Source organism: Coregonus lavaretus (assembly GCF_964263955.1).
Source record: "Coregonus lavaretus genome assembly, contig: HAP1_SCAFFOLD_326, whole genome shotgun sequence".
NCBI classification, from domain to species: domain Eukaryota; kingdom Metazoa; phylum Chordata; class Actinopteri; order Salmoniformes; family Salmonidae; genus Coregonus; species Coregonus lavaretus.
This window is the reverse complement of record NW_028164829.1, coordinates 286,074-304,038: the sequence shown is the minus strand read 5'-3', so window position 1 is coordinate 304,038 and position 17,965 is coordinate 286,074. Positions and strand designations below refer to the sequence as shown.

Genomic DNA, 17,965 nt, shown 5'->3' with positions numbered 1-17,965 from the left:
TTGACCAGTGTGGCTGAGGAGGGGGCTGATAACCCCAAACCAAAAGAACCAGGCTCCAGCTTGACCCTGGAGGGGAGCGAGGTGACCCAGCTTTAGGCCTCTTGGCTGGGGAGGCTTGGTGGGCGGAGTGACCTGATAGGTCAGAGGGACAGGAAGTGGTGTTGTCACCTTGGTAACCAGTCTTCCAGGGCCTTGCGTGTCTCCTCTGGGTTCTTGATCCCACCTCTCGTCCATCCCAGCCTGTTGGAGATACGGTGGACGTGTGTTTCCACGCCTACGAGAGGCGGCATGGATCTTTCATTTAACCTAGACTTTGATCTGAAGCCAATCTTGTGATTCTTGTGATTTTGTTTGTTTGTGGGCCTATGTAGCCAAATTGTATCTATGATCGTATGTTATCCATTCATGCACAACCAATGACATCAAGCCGGCACCCGGCCGTGATTACAGACAACTATGTGTCCTTCCAAACTATATAAACGAGTGACCCGCGGTGTTTGTCATCATACCCTGATGAAGACAGCTTGTCTGTCCAAATGATGGTTATTAAATTATTACATCTGAGCTCCTAGAGTGTGAGGCTCTCCTTTTTCAAGTGTCCTAGAAACGCTCTGGAGCATCACCGACGTCTGCTTCAGGATCTTCACCTTGGTCTGGAGGAGGGGGGATGGGGAGAAGGCATGTCAAGGAACTTCACCTTGGTCTGGAGGAGGGGGGTAGGGGAGAAGGCATGTCAAGGAACTTCACCTTGGTCTGGAGGAGGGGGGTAGGGGAGAAGGCATGTCAAGGAACTTCACCTTGGTCTGGAGGAGGGGGGTAGGGGAGAAGGCATGTCAAGGAACTTCACCTTGGTCTGGAGGAGGGGGGTAGGGGAGAAGGCATGTCAAGGAACTTCACCTTGGTCTGGAGGAGGGGGGTAGGGGAGAAGGCATGTCAAGGAACTTCACCTTGGTCTGGAGGAGGGGGGTAGGGGAGAAGGCATGTCAAGGAACTTCACCTTGGTCTGGAGGAGGGGGGTAGAGGAGAAGGCATGTCAAGATTTTATTCATATTCATGTTCAAAGGAAGACATGGTGCAGTAAGAGTGTGTGTGCTTTCAGAAAGTTTTCACACCCGTTGACTTTTTCCACACAGCCTGAATTTAAAATCGATTAAATTGAGTTTTTTTTTTTTTGTCACTGGCCTACAGCATTTTTTATTTATTTATAAAAAGCTGAAATGTCTTGTCAATAAGTATTCAACCTCTTTGTTATGGCAAGCCTAAATGAGTTCAGGAGTAAACATGTGCTTAACAAGTCACATAAGTAGCACTACCTCATCTCTGTAACCCACAATTATCTGTAAGGTCCTCAGTCGAGCAGTGAATTTCAAACACAGATTCAACCACAAAAACTAGGGAGGTTTTCCAATGCCTCACAAAGAAGGGCAGATGAGTAGGTAGATGGGTAAAAATAAAAAAGCAGACATTGAATATCCCTTTCAACATGGTGAAGTTATTCATTGCACTTTGGATGGTGTGTTAATACACCCAGTCACTACAAAGATACAGGCGTCCTTCCCAACTCAGTTGCCGGAGAGGAAGGAAACTGCTCAGGGATTTTACCATGAGGCCAATGGTGACTACAGAGTTTAATGGCGTGATGGGAGGGGATTAAATTATCTGGCCCACGTTACCCCGGTGGGAGGAGTTTGCCGTGGCTGAAAAGTGGCCGGGATGCCTCTGGGGCATGAGCCAGGTACCCCTTTAAAAGCAGATGAAATTGACTCAAAACAAAGTGATCTTGGTCAAGCATGCAGAGTAATGATTTAGGATTCTGAGTTTTCATATGCATAGGCCTAAGTGTTTGGTCTTGATAAAATCCCCATATGTGCTTCAGCTGCCTTCCAAGTGTTTGAAAATTCAAACATTTTATGGAAAAACATGTTGTAGGCCTATGTTCATGAAATATGCACCATGCTGCCTTGTTGACAATATGATCCGGCATTTGAAATGGGCGTTCAGTCTAATCGAATCCCCTGAATATCCAGCAGGTGCGAGCGTTTAGTAATTAGAAAAAAGTCCGGAACTAAGGATATTTATAGGGACGTGACCGACAGTCTGTACTTCCTTTCTACTGAGTCCACAAACAATCCGCGGTGGTGAGTATGCCTAGGCCACGGGTGTTATGGCAATTTGTTGCGCAATCTTATACCTATAACAACAGGTCGGCGATTAACTTTTAAAAAGTTAGTGCCTAACATTTCTACTTGCATCTGGTCTTTTACAGGCTATACCAAATGCAATCCAAAAGGGTTTAGCAACAGAATTGCTTATGTATGTGCACGCTAGACAAACATCTGCAATCTGTGTTTGGCGCCCAGTTTCTAGACCGATATATTGTATCTCAGTCTAGAAGTAAAACAATAACCTAAATGCAGTTGAGCCTTTTTACCGACCTGTGTCTACAGCCTGGTCTCATGGACTAGATGTAACATAGTAAATGTAAATCCGGGACACTAGTGTAGGATGTTATGTTTGGTACTGTTACATAAGACCGACCGTTACTTAAGCCAAAACCAAAATAGTTAATGTTTTGGGTGGGTGTATAACGCTGACGACTTTAACAATTTGGGTAATAAGCAACTTCAACTACTTACTACTGTTTAGCTACGTTGGACATGCTTAGCTTCTTGTCTAACCTTAACTCCTAATGCCTAGCTAACATTATCTAGGCTATCTAGCTAACGTTGGCCACAACAAATTGGAATTTGTAAGATGTTCATTAGGCAAGTTTGTAACATATCGTACGAAATGGATGACTGACATCCACAAATGTAATACATACCATACGAAATGTAACATTTACTTAATGGAGTGTCTTGGGTTTACATACAGAATAATACGAAATGCTCTGAGACCAGGTTGGTGCCTGTTTGGGGATGCTTCTGCCTGTATATCAGTGGATGGTCAGTTCTGATAAGGAATGGATGGTTTGCATCCCCCAGGAAATAATTTCAGATGTTGTTAAGTACCACCTCCCCTGGTAGATTTTTATTTTATTAGCTAACCAATTTCCTAACCTTAACCTAATTCTCTTTACCTTAGTTAGTCAATTGACAATCTGTATCTGTTTATTTTTCTCCTTTAGTCATGGTTCTTCCTGGGCTTCAGGTTTGGAGATGGATACTCTTTGCCTGCATTCACTGGATTTGTGTCTGTCAAGAAACTGCAGGACCGTAAGTAAATCTGCAGTCACAGAAGTTAGAATTTAGTCATCACACTTAAGTCTCTCGTCTTGGTTTAACGCTCTCTCTGTTGGAGCAGATTTAGAGCAATCTTTCTGCAGATCTTTATCTCCACAGTATTTTTCACCTAGGTTTGTGTTTAGAGGTATCAACTCATTAGGTAGTGATTTTCCTGTGTTCTCTGTAGGGTTTATATGGTAGCCATTCCTGCAGTGATCCAGGCAGGCTCAGAGGCCAAGCTTTGTGCCAGCCTTCTGCAGCCCAACGAGACCCTGGTCATGACCATATCTCTGATGGCTGACGGGCAGAACAAAATACTTCTCCACAAGAGTTCTGACCAAGAGTTTCATCGCTGCTTCCAGTTTCAGGTCAGCCCAGCACTGGTGGACATCCACAACCATTCCAATAAGAGTGGACTGGACTTCTCAGCTTTGAATCTCTTAGTTTCTTGGTGCAATGCCATCTTATTTTATGGGAAATATCAATGTGGTGGCCTACCAGAACTTTTCTGGGATTCAGGCTCAAATTTGTACCAGGTTTTGATTGAATGCTACTATATACTATCTAGACAATTGATATATGACACTTCTCCAAAGCAACTTCCAATAAGGGGAGTGCATAATGTGATCCCTGCAGGAGTTAAACGCTCTACCTTGAAGTTGCTAGTGGCACGCTCTTACCAACTGGGCCACACGGCACCACATCTTAATGTCCTATGTTGTTGGTCCATTAGTTCACCAGTGTTGCGCTCTTCCTCCCTGACAGGCCCCTCATGTGAAGAGTGGCAAAGTGCAAAACTTCAAGGTGGAGGTTCGAGGTGACACGTTTCTATCAACAGAGGAGAGGAAGGTCATGATCAAACCCTACAGCCCCATGACATTCATCCAAACGGACAAACCAATCTATAACCCAGGACAAACAGGTGATGTTAGAGCCAGTACACCTTTAGTCTGGTTTGAAGTGATTGGAAGGTATTGGGAACTTCAGAAGATCATCAGGCAATAGTTGTATGATCTTCTGTGTAGAAAAGAACACATCATTGTTAATGATCTTCCCCCAGTCTGATTGGTGCCTGGTCCTGTCCACTCTGTTCTAACAAGTCATGCGTGGCTTATGAACATTGGAGAGGGAAACGGACGCCTGAAAAGCTTCATACAGGAATGGGGTGCAGATACAGGAAAAAACCCACTGTGGGGTCACTCAGGATATGTACACTGGAACGGAGTTTGAACCGACATGCCACATGTTACGAGATGTTCCTCTCATGGACGTAATTGGATAGTGTAAATATATTCAGAACTCGCAGTGCAGTTTTCCTTCATCTGCAATTGATTGAATTGGGGCCTTAGTACCAACAGTGTAAAATATTATCCAGAGTAGCTGTGACAAGTTCTGCTTACTTCACCAGTTTCCCTGGTTTTCCAGAAATGCCGTGTGAAAGATTCCTGGAATCAGGATGGGAATCCTCCAACCAGGATTTCTGGAAACCTTGGAATTTTCAGTTGTCCGACATGATGCTTCTAAAATTCTCATTTTCTTGTCATTGGCTTTTTACAGTGCATTTTAGAGTCGTCACCTTGGATACCAATTTTAGCCCTGTCAATCAGCTGGTGAGTGTTGAAAATGTAATATTGAAAACAGTCCTTCAGATCGGTGTCTACTATTTCAAACCAAAATACGGATACAGAAGTATCACAACTGTGATGGGCATAGTGTCGTGTATTGAGATTATGACGTTGTTAAATGTTTTTAAGTGGAACTGAAAGAATGTTGATTTTAGTATCAAGAGGGAATGTTTTAGTGTAACGTCACATACAACAGACAGGAAGTGTGTTGTAGACAGGGGAGACTGGTGATTGGCCAGAAGAGGGAGCCCATCTTTTTGCATTGTTTATAAGTAGGGGCTAAATGAAAGAGACAGAACGGCCATTGCAATCTGGGACGCCGTTCTCCAGACACCGCGAGTCTGTAACTTATGCTGTAACCTTGTGATATTAATAAAAGCCTCTAATCATTGTGCAGCATAAGCGGACTCTTTGTTGATAGCAATAATTGCCACATTCACCCGATACGACAATAGCAATCAAGTATTATGTAACACAAGGTACAGCAATCAGTCAGGACATGGGGTTTCCATTCATATAGGTCAGATTGGAATGTATGGGATCATCTTTTCCTGAGACTGAATTCATGTACTAAATTGACATTAGTCCCACTAAGCCAATCACCTGTCTAGTTCCTATAGTTGTAGATCGTTATGCTCCTCTGATGTTTTGGAGTTATTCATGAACCCATCTCTTGTCTTTGCCCTTCACAGTACAACATTGTGGAACTTGAGGTAAGACCCTTCCAAGTCTAACTTTATGATGACTGTCACTGTAAATACTGCAACATTAGGACTCCACCCGCTAGCTAGGTCGTCATTAATTTCCACCTACTGTAGAGGTTAGCTAAATACTTCCAATCAGCTTTGTGTGTTCTGGGCCCCCTTCAGTAGGCCGATGTTGCAGATAGAAATGTCATGAAAAGAGCTGACTCCTGTATACTGTTATCTTGTTCTATGAACCAACAGGATGTTAATCAGAACAGGATTGGACAGTGGCTCAACACTACATCCAGTGGCAACATTTTGCAGCTTTCTCACCCCCTGAACTCTGAAGCACCTGTAGGATCCTATGCCATTGTAGTGTGGATTGGTCAAGACAAAATATACCAGAACTTCAAGGTAGAAAAGTATGGTAGGTTGAGCTTTTTTCTTTTACCTGTCATGCTAGGTAATGTTATGGCTCTGGCAGTTGAATCAATGCATCACAATCCTGGAACATTATAGAGTTGACTGCTGTCCTCTTATCTGTAGTTTTGCCAAAGTTTGAGATCAAAATGAACCTCACTGACGAGATCAGCATTGTTCAAGAAGAGTATGAAGTGGAAGTGTGTGCCAAGTGAGTAAACGCTAACGGAGATTTCAATGCACTGTAGTTACAAGGTGATGTGTAACTCCACTAAATGTAATTATCTAATAATCGCATTACGCTAATGCAGACCTGGGTTCTAATAAGTAATTTTAATCCTTTGAAATGTGAAAGATTTTAAGTATTTGGTTATTCTTTCTTTGAAAATACAAGTATTTGAAGGTATTTGGATAAACACTTGGAAAGTATTTGAAAATAATATTATATTAATAATGATTTAAAATACAAATACTTCAATATGCATGTAAGCTACTTGAACCCAGGTCTTCACTAATGACACATGCTAATTGAAGACCTACAATGCTACTGCTCAATGTCCTGAACTGCTGCTATTAATCCCTGACACTTCAAACGTTTGCTACAGTGGCATTTACATGAACAGCTGGTTCTGTATTCATAAAGCATCCCAGATTGGGATTGCTGCTCTAGGATCTGGTCCCCCCCATGACATGTGACCTTGTTCATTATGATCCTAAAGTTCAAACTGATCCCTTTCTGAGAGTCTTTATGAATGTGGATCCAGATTTGTTGAACACTTGACTTAAGCCTACAGGTATGCACAAACCTTTGTCTCGTATTAGGTTTTTAATATGGTGATTGTCGACGTAGGAAATGGTTTGATTCTTTTGTCTTATGAATTGAAATCAGGTACACGTATGGACAGCCGGTACCTGGTAAAGCAGGGTTAAAGTTGTGCCGACTCTTGGGGGACAATGTAGTGATACCGATAACAATTGATGAGAAACATCCACAAGGAGTTCCTGATTACACACCTCCCTGCCACAAAGAGTCTATAGAGGTCTGGATGCTTTCATAAAACCATCATTAGTAGGCCTGTTTATACCAACATTACATTTTAATTTATTTAACTTGGATCTTAATGTTTGATTGAATTAATTTAAATCTGTTCTTGTTTGGTTCTGCTTGCTTTTCCCAGATGGACCCAACTGGCTGTGCTTCCTATGTCTTCAACATGGCAATTTTCACAAAGAATTTAGGAGAGAAATTGCTGGGAGATGTGTTTAGTTTCCATGCAGAAGTACAGGAGGAGGGGACAGGTTAGTATTATCACAATCATTGGTAACATTGCTGTCAAATGATGTGTTTTATTGAGTAAATGACATGAATTAACTAGTGCATGTTTCATTAGATCAGGGTTTCCCAAACTCTGTCCTGGGGCCCACCCTGGGTGCACGTTTTGGTTTTTGCCCTAGCACTACACAGCTGACTCAAATAACCAACTCATCATGACGCTTTGATTATTTGAATCAGCTGTAGTGCTATGGCAAAAAACCTAAACCTGCACCCACGGGGGACCCCGGGACGGAGTTGGAGGAACTCTGCGTTAGATCATGAAGATTGGCAAGAATGAGCTGTTTGACCTTTGGTGCTACAGTGTTGTTTTATAGAATGCTGTTTTATTGTCTTCTGTTTATAATATCCTGCTGTACTGCAATTCAGTTTCTGCATGTTGAACTGCCATTGTGCATTGTGTTGGCTCTGGTAATTGTGAAATATACCATCCTATTATTTATTTTCCTTTGACAGGTATTACACGGTCAGAGGAAAAACGCACAGCGCTCTCCTATGTGATTGGAGAACTCTCATTTGTCGACACGCCCCAAATCTATGAGCATGGATCAATTATTGAGGGCAAGGTAAGTCCAAATACAGTGTTTCTGTTGCATTGTGGAGGCCATTTGTTTTTTGCACTGCTTGCTGAACTACCAGTGTGTTAGTTAATGACATGTAGCGTCACTTCATTCATACAACTCCCCCCTTTTCCTCAGATATATGCTGTTCACTTCAACAACACACCCATCTCTGACATGTTAGTCTACCTGTTGGAGGAGAAGGGCTGGTCCTCATATCTACAACTACAGAACCTAACCACGGACAGTCGTGGTATTGCCAGGTTCTCCCTAAACACAACCAGTATGCCCAAAGAGAATATTAACCTCATAGTAAGTATGATTCCTTCTAGGTTTTGACAGCCTCTTTATGCTCAAGACCAACTCAGCCCTTGATCCTACGCCAGCGTTTCCCTAACTGTCCTGGGGACCCCAAGGGGTGCATGTTTTGAATTTTGCCATAGCACTACACGGCTGATTTCAAATAACGGACTCTTTATCAAGATTTGATTAATTTGAATTAGCTGTGTAGTGCTAGGGCAAAAAACAAAATGTGCACCGCTTGGGGTCCCCAGGACAGAGTTGGGGGAAACGCTACCCTAAGGCCTATCATGGTCTTGTGGGGATCTGAGAAGATTGAATTGGTAATATTAGCATGGTGGAACTTCCACCAAGCCTATCAGAGGGTAAGGTGGATCTGTTACCATATTGCTTACATCTGTCCTCCCCTCATATCACCACTGTATGTAGAACATCGGGTCTAGGGGTTGATTTAGGATTGGTCCTTTAGACTCCTCCTCTTGTTCCTTTACAGGTAAGTGACACCCCACAAGTGGAGTACCGAGGATACAGGGTCCCCTATTTCAACAGAGGGCGTCACGTACTCTCACTGATCCAGCCCGCTGCCCCTGACCGTAAACCCTCCAGCTCCCTGGCTATTCAGAAGATGGAGAAACCACTGGCATGTGGGGAGGAAGTGTCAATCACCATCCACTATGCCATCGTAGGGGAGACCGTCCCAAAGGGCTCTGTGGATGTCCTCTACCTGGTGAGTAGAACCCAGGAACTAGTTGACAACTTCCAAACCCAGGGTGGCTCCCAAATGGAACCATATTTCCTAGTTGCACTACTTTTGACCAGGATCATTTCAGACATTGCCCAAGCCTCGCACTTTTCAAAAGGATGTTCCTATACAACACAAACTCCTAATCATCCAGCCTAAACCTTAGTATTAGCCACCTCGATAACATAAGCCACAGCAAATTGGACTTCGTAACATATCATACATCTCGTAACCTATACGAAATGGATGGACATCCGCATAACATCATACTAATTGCTGTGTCCTGGATTTGTTTACCACGTCTACCCCTTGAGTCCAGGTTGCATCATCTCCTTTCTGAGTTGATGACAACTGTTTCCCCCTTTCTCTCCAGGCCTTATCCAGAGGGGTGATAGTTCAGCATGGACACGAACGTTACTGTGCAGCAGGACAGTCCTGGTGAGTGAGTTTCATTAAGTGATTCTGAACGTTCTGGAAGGCGCTTGATGGCAGTGTGACCTGCTCTTGCGTTGCAGTAGCTGAGGGTGAAGTCACCTTGAAGTTGGCAGTGGTTCCAGAGATGGCGCCGGTGGTTCAGCTCCTGGTGTACAGTATGCTACCCAGTGAGACTGTCATCGCCCACAGCATGAACTTCCCCACTGAGAAATGCTTCAGGAACAAGGTGTGCACATCACAAACATTGTTCTCATTTTATGTTGGGTATGAAGTGTCAATTATTTCCATGCACATAGATACTGTATCATACCTGCAGTAAAAGTGTATAATGTGTATGCCAGGTGTTGGTGGAGTTCTCCCCCTCCAATGCGGTCCCAGGGGAGGAGAACACCCTGCATCTCTCTGCCCAGCCCGGTTCCCTCTGTGGCCTCAGCGCTGTGGACCAGAGTGTTGGCATCATGGAGCCAGGGAAGAGGCTGGATGCTGATAAGGTAACAGAGCTCACTGATGTGAACAACAGTCCTACCACCATACCGACTGTTTTGGTGGTGCTGGGAATACAACCAGCCTCAGGGGAAGAACCATTGACCACAGCAGACATGGAATGGGTCTGTTCACTGTTGGTCATTTGGTGTGCTTTTATCAAAGGTAATGGGACTTATTCTCTGGCTTGAGGCCCTCTTTCTATTGACTGGAAATCACCTCACTATTGTTACATAATGAGGTAATATTCTGGGTTGTGTTCATCAGGACAATTTTCTAATCGTTTGGCAATGGGGAAACAAAATGGAGGTTCTTCTTAGTCCAAGTAGTCCCTCCCTGTTTCAGTCTGTTCTGTTTGGTCCCCAAGAACGTCATTTCACTCCTTCCCATATTGTCCCATTCCAGATATTTGATTTGTTACCAGTCAAGGAGACAACCTATATTCCCTACGAGCTTGAAGATTCAGTAGCATGTTTACGTGTAAGACCAAGGAGATCCATAATGCCTTACCCAGATGGAACGTCTGAGGAGACAAATGATCCTTATGCAGTTTTTCAGGTAAATACTTCTGCCCTGTTCAACTTTTGAAGCCTCTTTATTGCTCTGGGAAGAATCAGTCACCATACCGTTACGATGTGTTCAACTTACAGGTTACATTGCTAAAATAGCCTGAGGCTAGAACACATGTACAGTGACAAATACAACTTTTTAAATAATTTGATGGCATTTTCTAGGCACTGGGACTGAAGCTGGCGACTAATCTGGATATAAGAATACCTTCCTGCCTCAGTTACCAGGGGAACCAGTACTATCGCTCCTATGGTGAGATGTCCTAACCAACCCTTATTCTCATTGCTAGAAGTCTTCAATGAATCTTGGGAAATGGATTACTAACACAGCCTGGTTAAAGTGGTCAGAACGCTGCATGCGCTCACTGTTGAGCAAAGCATTCAGTCCATTTTAACTTGAGAATAATGAGCATGATTTGTGTTAGTAGCTTACAGACTTATGGCCGAGCCTGGATCAGCGGGTCCTAGACTTGAAATGGCTATAGCTGGTGGAGTTGCCACAACACCTCCGCCACCCATACAGACGGTCCGTACATTCTTCCCTGAGACATGGATTTGGGATCTTGTGGAAGTTGGGTAAGTGCTCTGCACAGTGAGGCTAGCCTTGGGTGAAAACCCTCTTAGCTAGATTAGGAACCTGAACCTCTTTAAACTGTAGTACAGAGTAGGCCAGGTTTCTCTTAGGAAAGAGCTCCTTTTACCTCAATGGGTCTCCCTGGTTAGATAAAGCTAAATGCATTCGAAACGGTGTTCATATAATTGGTACAGTCCTACGCCGTTCTCTATTGGACACTTGGTGGCTTTCTGTTTAAACTCTAACCTCTGTATTCCAGGGAGTCTGGATCAGCAGACGTCCCCCTGACAGTCCCAGACACCATCACCACCTGGGAGACTGAGGTCTTCTGCCTGGCCCCCAGTGGCTTTGGTCTGGCTCCTCTGGTGGAGCTGACGGTCTTCCAGCCGTTTTTCCTGGAGCTCACCCTGCCCTACTCAGTCATCCGGGGAGAGCACTTTGAGCTGAAGGCCACTGTGTTCAACTACCTCTCCAAGTGCATCATGGTACGGCACTGCACCAGGATCGTATTTTGTTTTTGTCAGACCATGTTATCTTACAAAGTGTTCCTCTTCGGCAGGTTTCTGTGACACCGGCTCTCTCCTCAGACTACTCTCACACCCTTGAATGACGTCCACTACTCCTCATGCTTGTGTGCCAATGGACGAAAGACCTTCAGTTGGACAATGGCACCCTCTGTCCTGGGTAAGTCTCCAGTCAACTGTTCAAACAGCAGAATGGATGTCAACCTGAGTTGTGTACTGTCACTGTGTTGGATGTTGTGTAACCTGTGTCTGCCAATGTGTGTAGGGGTTTTGAACGTGTCCGTTAGTGCAGCGGCTGTCCATTCCCACACTGCGTGTGACCATGAGATTGTGAACGTACCGGAGAGAGGACGTGTTGACACAGTCACACGGAGCCTGCTGGTGACGGTATGTAGTTTGCTGCTGGGAACTAACCGTTAGGTTGCACAGATTGTCTAGTGTAACTGCCTCTGAAAAGAATCCCTCTCCTGTCCTCCAGGCTGAGGGAACAGAGAAGACCGACACCTACAACTGGTTGCTGTGTCCAACTGGTCAGTAATGAATGAATGTTCACGGTTGTTCGACGTGCTCTTCGCCATTCATCTTATCATCTTTGTGTCCACAGGAGAAGCTCTGACAGAGGAGGTGGAACTGCAACTCCCCCAGAATGTGGTGGATGGATCTGATAGAATTTCCCTCACCGTTCTGGGTAAAATAAACTATGGTTTGTTTAGAGGTGTAGTGGTGGGAAGACAACCCTTCTCCAGTGATAATGCTGCTGTTTGCTGAAGAGGACCGTCTTACAGAAGTCCCTTGTTTCTCTGTAGGGGACATCCTGGGTCGGGCCCTCAACAACCTGGATGGACTGTTGCAGATGCCGTATGGGTGTGGAGAGCAGAATATGGCCCTCCTCTCCCCCAATATCTACATCCTGGAGTACCTGAGGAACACAGGGCAGCTCACCCCAGCCATCCTAGACAAGGCCACCAAGTTCCTCACTAGTGGTAGGAGTGTCCCTTTTGAATCTGGCTAATATTTATTATAGACAAACTTACTGAAACAGGGCTGGATTTGTCCAGTAAAAGGTTTCTCCAGTGTGCCCTAATGACTAGGACCCTGTTGTCATGTAAATGATGGAGCTACAGTACAGATGACATCACTGACCCAACACATGGAGGGACTTCCACATGGTTTCTCACTGAAATCATTTGATCGTAGAATATTGACACTCTGTCCCAAATGGCAGCCTATTGCTTACATAGTGCACTATTTTCCTGTCTCAAGTAGTTCACTATATAGGGCAGGACTCAACCCTGTTCCTGGAGAGATACTGTCCTGTAAGGCTTCACTCAACCCTACTCTAACTGACCTTTTATTAAATAATTAGCTGGTTGATGAGTTGAATGGGGTTAATTACAACTTGGGTTGGTGTGAACCTACAGGAGGGTATCTCTCCAGGAACAGGGTTGAAGAGCCCTGATATAGAGAGCCATTTGGGGCACAAACCCAGTGACTATAAAAACCACTTGGTCACTGTTCACTCTAAAAACCCACCGACAGGTTACCAAAGGCAGCTGAACTACAAGAATGCTGACGGTGCATACAGCACCTTTGGACAAGGCTTGGGGAACACTTGGTGAGTACTTGGCTTGTAAACAACTGTCTGTTTCAATGAAGTAGTGGCCAATCAAATGGCATCGTCTCTGGCAGGGAGACCATGGCTATGTAATGTGAAGCTCTAAGTCACTTTTATGACCATCTTATGTGGATATTATGACTGCTTTTAAATCAAGTTCTTTCTTCAGGCTGACTGCTTTTGTCTTGAGATCCTTTGGCAAAGCACGGTCTTTCATCTATATTGACCCGGCAAAAATGGAGCAATCCAAGACTTGGTTGGAAAGTCAACAAGGCAAACATGGCTGTTTCAGAATTTTGGGGAAACTCTTTAACAACAGAATGAAGGTATTTATATTGCTAATAAACTGAACGATGTTAGACGTAGTCTGTTTCGGCAGACCAGTCATAAAGTTTGATTTCAACAATTGTATCAGGCTAGATACAGTTAGTATTTTGACATTGTTTTATAGGGTGGCGTGACGGATGAAGTCACACTGACTGCTTACGTCACTGCTTCAATGCTGGAGCTCGACATGTCAGTGTCGGTAAGTAACCTCACTCCATATAAACATTGATTCTCACTCCAGCAACATTGTTACAGGCTACTAATTTAGCTTCCTGTATGAAGTCTGTATACATCTTACAGATTATACAATGTAGTGAGTTACAGGGGAATTGTTATTTCTTTGAAAGTAGCCTATGAAATGACAAAGAATGGGCTGTACCATGAACACATCTGAATGGTATAGTTCTGCTACTATTGATATTAGACTCAATATGCTACTATGAAGTGTCTCAATGTGCTGCTGTTATTCTGTGCTCCAGCATCCTGTTGTGGACCGCAGCTTGTCTTGCCTGAAGAACTCGACCAGTGATTTGTCCAACACCTACACTACTGCTCTGCTGGCCTACACCTTCGCCCTGGCAGGGGACATGGAGACACGGGCCCAGCTTCTGCAGCACCTCAACACCATCTCATTACAAGAGGGTGAGCTATATCCTGGTCCAAGATCTGTTAGTGCTGCCTTGATTGAGCTTGCCTGGACAATGGATTACTCCTAAAAGTGCAAACCCTCGGCCCGTCTAGCACTCCAGATAGGCCCAATCAAACGGCCAGTAAAAGTGTTTTTAAGAACAAAAATACACTTTGAACTGACTGTCAGTTGTTTTGGGCATAAAATGAATTGGGGAGGTCAGAACTTTGTATTATGCTGAATAAGCAGTCCTTATTCTGACTTGTACGCTCTCCTCGGCCCTCAGGGGGTCTCCTGCACTGGTCCCAGTCCTCCTCAGAGACCTCACCATCCCTTGAGGTGGAGACCAGCGCCTACGTTCTACTGGCGTCCCTCAGTGCCTCTCCTCTGTCTACCTCTGACCTGGGCTACGCTTCCCGCATCGTCAGGTGGCTGGTGAGGCAGCAGAACGCCTACGGAGGCTTCTCCTCCACACAGGTAGACTTCCCAAACACATTGGTCTGAAATGGCACCCTGTGCTGTGCACTAGTAGAGACATTATTACTTTGACTTCTATCAGACCACAGGCATGTGCTCTTCATGTCCAGCCTGGTGAGGCTAACTTCCACTGATACAGAGCCATGGAATTGGGAAATGGTCACTTTAGGAACTGTTCAATGTAAAAATCAACCCTTTCTGTAAAATGGGCTCTTTAATTTTGAAGTGATTTTTCCCTGTGGTCTGTTTAGGACACGGTGGTGGCCCTCCAGGCCCTGGCTCTCTACTCCACCAGGGTGTTCAGTAGAGGAGGAGCCAGCACAGTGACAGTACAGTCTCCCAGTGGGCATCAGTACCTCTTCTATGTGAACCAAAACAACAAGCTTCTGTACCAGGAGAGGGCGCTGCAGGACACAGAAGGGAAGTACAGCATTGAAGTGAAGGGCAGCGCTTGTGCCTCAGTGCAGGTCAGTGAATACACATCTCTCCTCCCAGTCCTGTGGTGTAAGATGTGCTTTAATATACATTATTGGGAAGGTCAAACCTATAAGAAGCTTCTTCTGGCTTGATTTCTAGTTAATTAAATATGTGTTTATTCTAGCTTATAAAAGGTTTGTTTTTGGACAGGATGGTTTCCCTGACTTCCTCTTCTCTGTCCCAGGTGGCGCTCCACTACAACATCCCTACTCCTACCAAAAGCACAACGCTCAGTATCCAGGTGACTCCAGAGGTAGACTGCAACAGCAAGTCTTTGCGACCCAGAGTCACGCTGAAACTCCAGTCTCAGTAAGAATGAAGGACCCGTTTTGTCTTCACAGCATTCTTTTAAATGTTGACAGTTCAGTGTTATTTTGGAGCGTGTCTTACAGAATGGATTTGACCCAAATGAATTGTTATTGACCTTCCAGTTGATACCTAAGCTTGGATAAGTAACAATAAGATGTATCTGGCAGCCTGGTCTTTATGGCTAAAATAATCCAAGTTGCGTGAAGTTGTTGTGCACTCTCCTCAAACAATAGCATGGTATTTTGTCACTGTAATAGCTACTGTAAATTGGACAGTGCAGTCAGATTAACAATAATGTAAAGCTTTCTGCCCAGATAAGACATGTCTGTCCTGGAAAGTTACTTACAACGTCATTCTAGTCACATTAGCAACAACCGTCCCAGTATAGGGACACCGATCCTGTAGAGGTTATGGCTAAAATAACCCATGGATCCATTCATTTGATTATTACAAGCGCTTGTCAAAATCCAACTTTATCAATAATCTCTTTGTTTTCACAGATATCATGGAAAGGAGCTGACCACCAATATGATTATAGTGGATTTGAAAATGCTCTCTGGGTTTTCCCCAGATCCAGACTCTTTGGGGAGGGTGAGTTTTTGTGTGACCTTTATCCATGGAGGTCTTGCCTCATCTGTGACCCTTTCTAACACTGACTGTTTTTGTCCATGCAATATGAATGGCTTGTCTTCACAGCTGAGGGGTTCAAGTCAAGTGGATCGTGTTGATACCAAAGATGACCATGTGTTAACGTACTTGACAGAGGTGAGGTGAAAACCACCCATCAGTTTGAAATGGTCCACATAGCACTCTGCAATATAATGGGTGTCATTTCAAAATAATATATTGATGTACTTGTGGTGACATGTCAGCAAAGCTGAAATGTAACTTCTGCTTAGATCATTTAATGACCAATATGTTTGTTTTTCTCCCAACAGTTAACATCACTATTTCCTTTTACCATCACCCTGGACATCATACAGGAGCTCCCAGTACAGAATCTAAAGCCAGCGGTGGTCAAGATCTACGACTACTACCAGCCAAGCAAGTTGATTTACTAACCCGCCCCAAAACCTCCTTTTCCATGGTTTAACTAACATTTTTGGTCAACTTGTGTTCATTTACTGAGACTAACATGTCTTTTGGTTACAGGTGACCAGGCTGAGACAGAATATGTCTTCCCTTGCAAGTAGGAGTTCCAAGCTGGTGAGCTATTTTTAAATCTAGAATAATTGGTGATGAATAATTTTCTAGCTGACTCAACTATACATGTAGTATAAATGATTTGGGAGCCTGTATTCTTTAATCTAATTGCTGGTCTGTTACATTTAATTTATTTGCTCTTCTGCAGATGTAAGATGACATTGAGGTCACACCTGCAACCCTTCAGACCTCGTTCAAGTGCTGAAGTAAATGATGTAACTGGAAATAAAGTTTTTCATTAACCCTTTTCTGGGGTGTTTGTTTTAAAGATTGTCACACTGATAAGCAGTGAGTGCTGAGGTGAATATTGTAAGGCAGTGGTTCTACTACTTGAGGGAACCTGGCCTTGCCACAGGGGGTACTGGGAACTCATGGACAGAGCAGAATGTCATTGGGGACAGTTAACAAACTATACCCCCAGAGAGCTGCTGTTAAGCAGGGATGCCAGCTCTACAAAGGTGGAAATGTTATCGCTAAATTTTGTACACAGCTTTGGTTTCTCTTTTTTTTTTGTTCTGCAGTTTGTCATGGACCCCTGTAGGTTCTTTTATTCCTCATCAGGGAATGGGCTCAGAACATTTTACCACTAAATTATATAAACAAGTCTTCCAAAGGAATGAGTCCTGTCTGTAATCTCCATTAGATGATCTCCTAATGGTGTGGACGCCACAGGAAAGATGTGGTCATACATACCTCACAAATCAATTAGATGAACAGAACCATCGACATGAGACGCACACAACGGGTACTATAGAGCCCTGTTGACGACACGACTCCCTAAACTATATGAAAGTAATGTATGCAAACATACTGGGATTATGAACAAGAGTGTGCTGTGAAAACCTTTGAAAAGCAGTGAGACTGCCAGATGTTCTGTTTTAGTTCAGAGAAGATGTAACAAGCCCTCTTGATTGGACAGTGCTCAGGAATTCTTAAACTAAAGTGACCCAAAATATCAACGCAACATGTAAAGTGTTGGTCCCATGTTTCATGAGCTGAAATAAAAGCTCCCAGAAATGTTCCATAAACACACCTTGCTGCACACCCCTGTTAGTGAACATTTCTCCTTTGCCAAGATGATCTACCTGACAGGTGGGGCATATCAAGAAGCTGATTAAAGAGAATGATCATTACAGGTACACCATGTGCTTGGGGCAATAAGGCCACTCTAAAATGTGCAGTTTTGTCACGCAACACAATGTCTCAAGTTTTCAGGGAGCGTGCAATTGTCATGCTGACTGCAGGAATGTCCACACGAGCTGTTGCCAGAATTGAATGTTCATTTCTCTACCATAAGCTGTGTCTAACGTCATTTTAGAGAATTTGCCAGTACGGCCAACCGGCCTCAACCACAGACCACGTGTAACCACGCCAGCCCAGGAACTCCACATCCGGTTGCTTCACCTGCAGGATTGTCTGAGACCAGCCACCCGAACAGCTGATGAAACTGGAGT

The 17,965-nt window shown here is 44.1% G+C and overlaps 1 pseudogene across 1 annotated transcript; it reads left to right on the top strand.

Annotated features, from left to right (window-relative positions):
* Positions 1–3,129: 3,129 nt before the first annotated feature.
* On the top strand, positions 3,130–16,501 carry LOC311115102 (alpha-2-macroglobulin-like; annotated as a pseudogene). Its single transcript has 35 exons — positions 3,130–3,215; positions 3,412–3,592; positions 3,990–4,146; positions 4,782–4,834; positions 5,542–5,562; positions 5,797–5,962; positions 6,082–6,166; positions 6,845–6,995; positions 7,134–7,254; positions 7,745–7,854; positions 7,987–8,160; positions 8,642–8,875; positions 9,264–9,328; positions 9,406–9,551; positions 9,667–9,816; positions 10,214–10,366; positions 10,543–10,630; positions 10,803–10,953; positions 11,211–11,436; positions 11,511–11,635; positions 11,741–11,862; positions 11,954–12,005; positions 12,080–12,163; positions 12,282–12,458; positions 13,015–13,090; positions 13,260–13,416; positions 13,542–13,616; positions 13,897–14,059; positions 14,332–14,522; positions 14,774–14,989; positions 15,184–15,308; positions 15,809–15,899; positions 16,005–16,073; positions 16,247–16,352; positions 16,461–16,501. The product of its transcript is annotated as an alpha-2-macroglobulin-like (transcript).
* Positions 16,502–17,965: the final 1,464 nt, after the last annotated feature.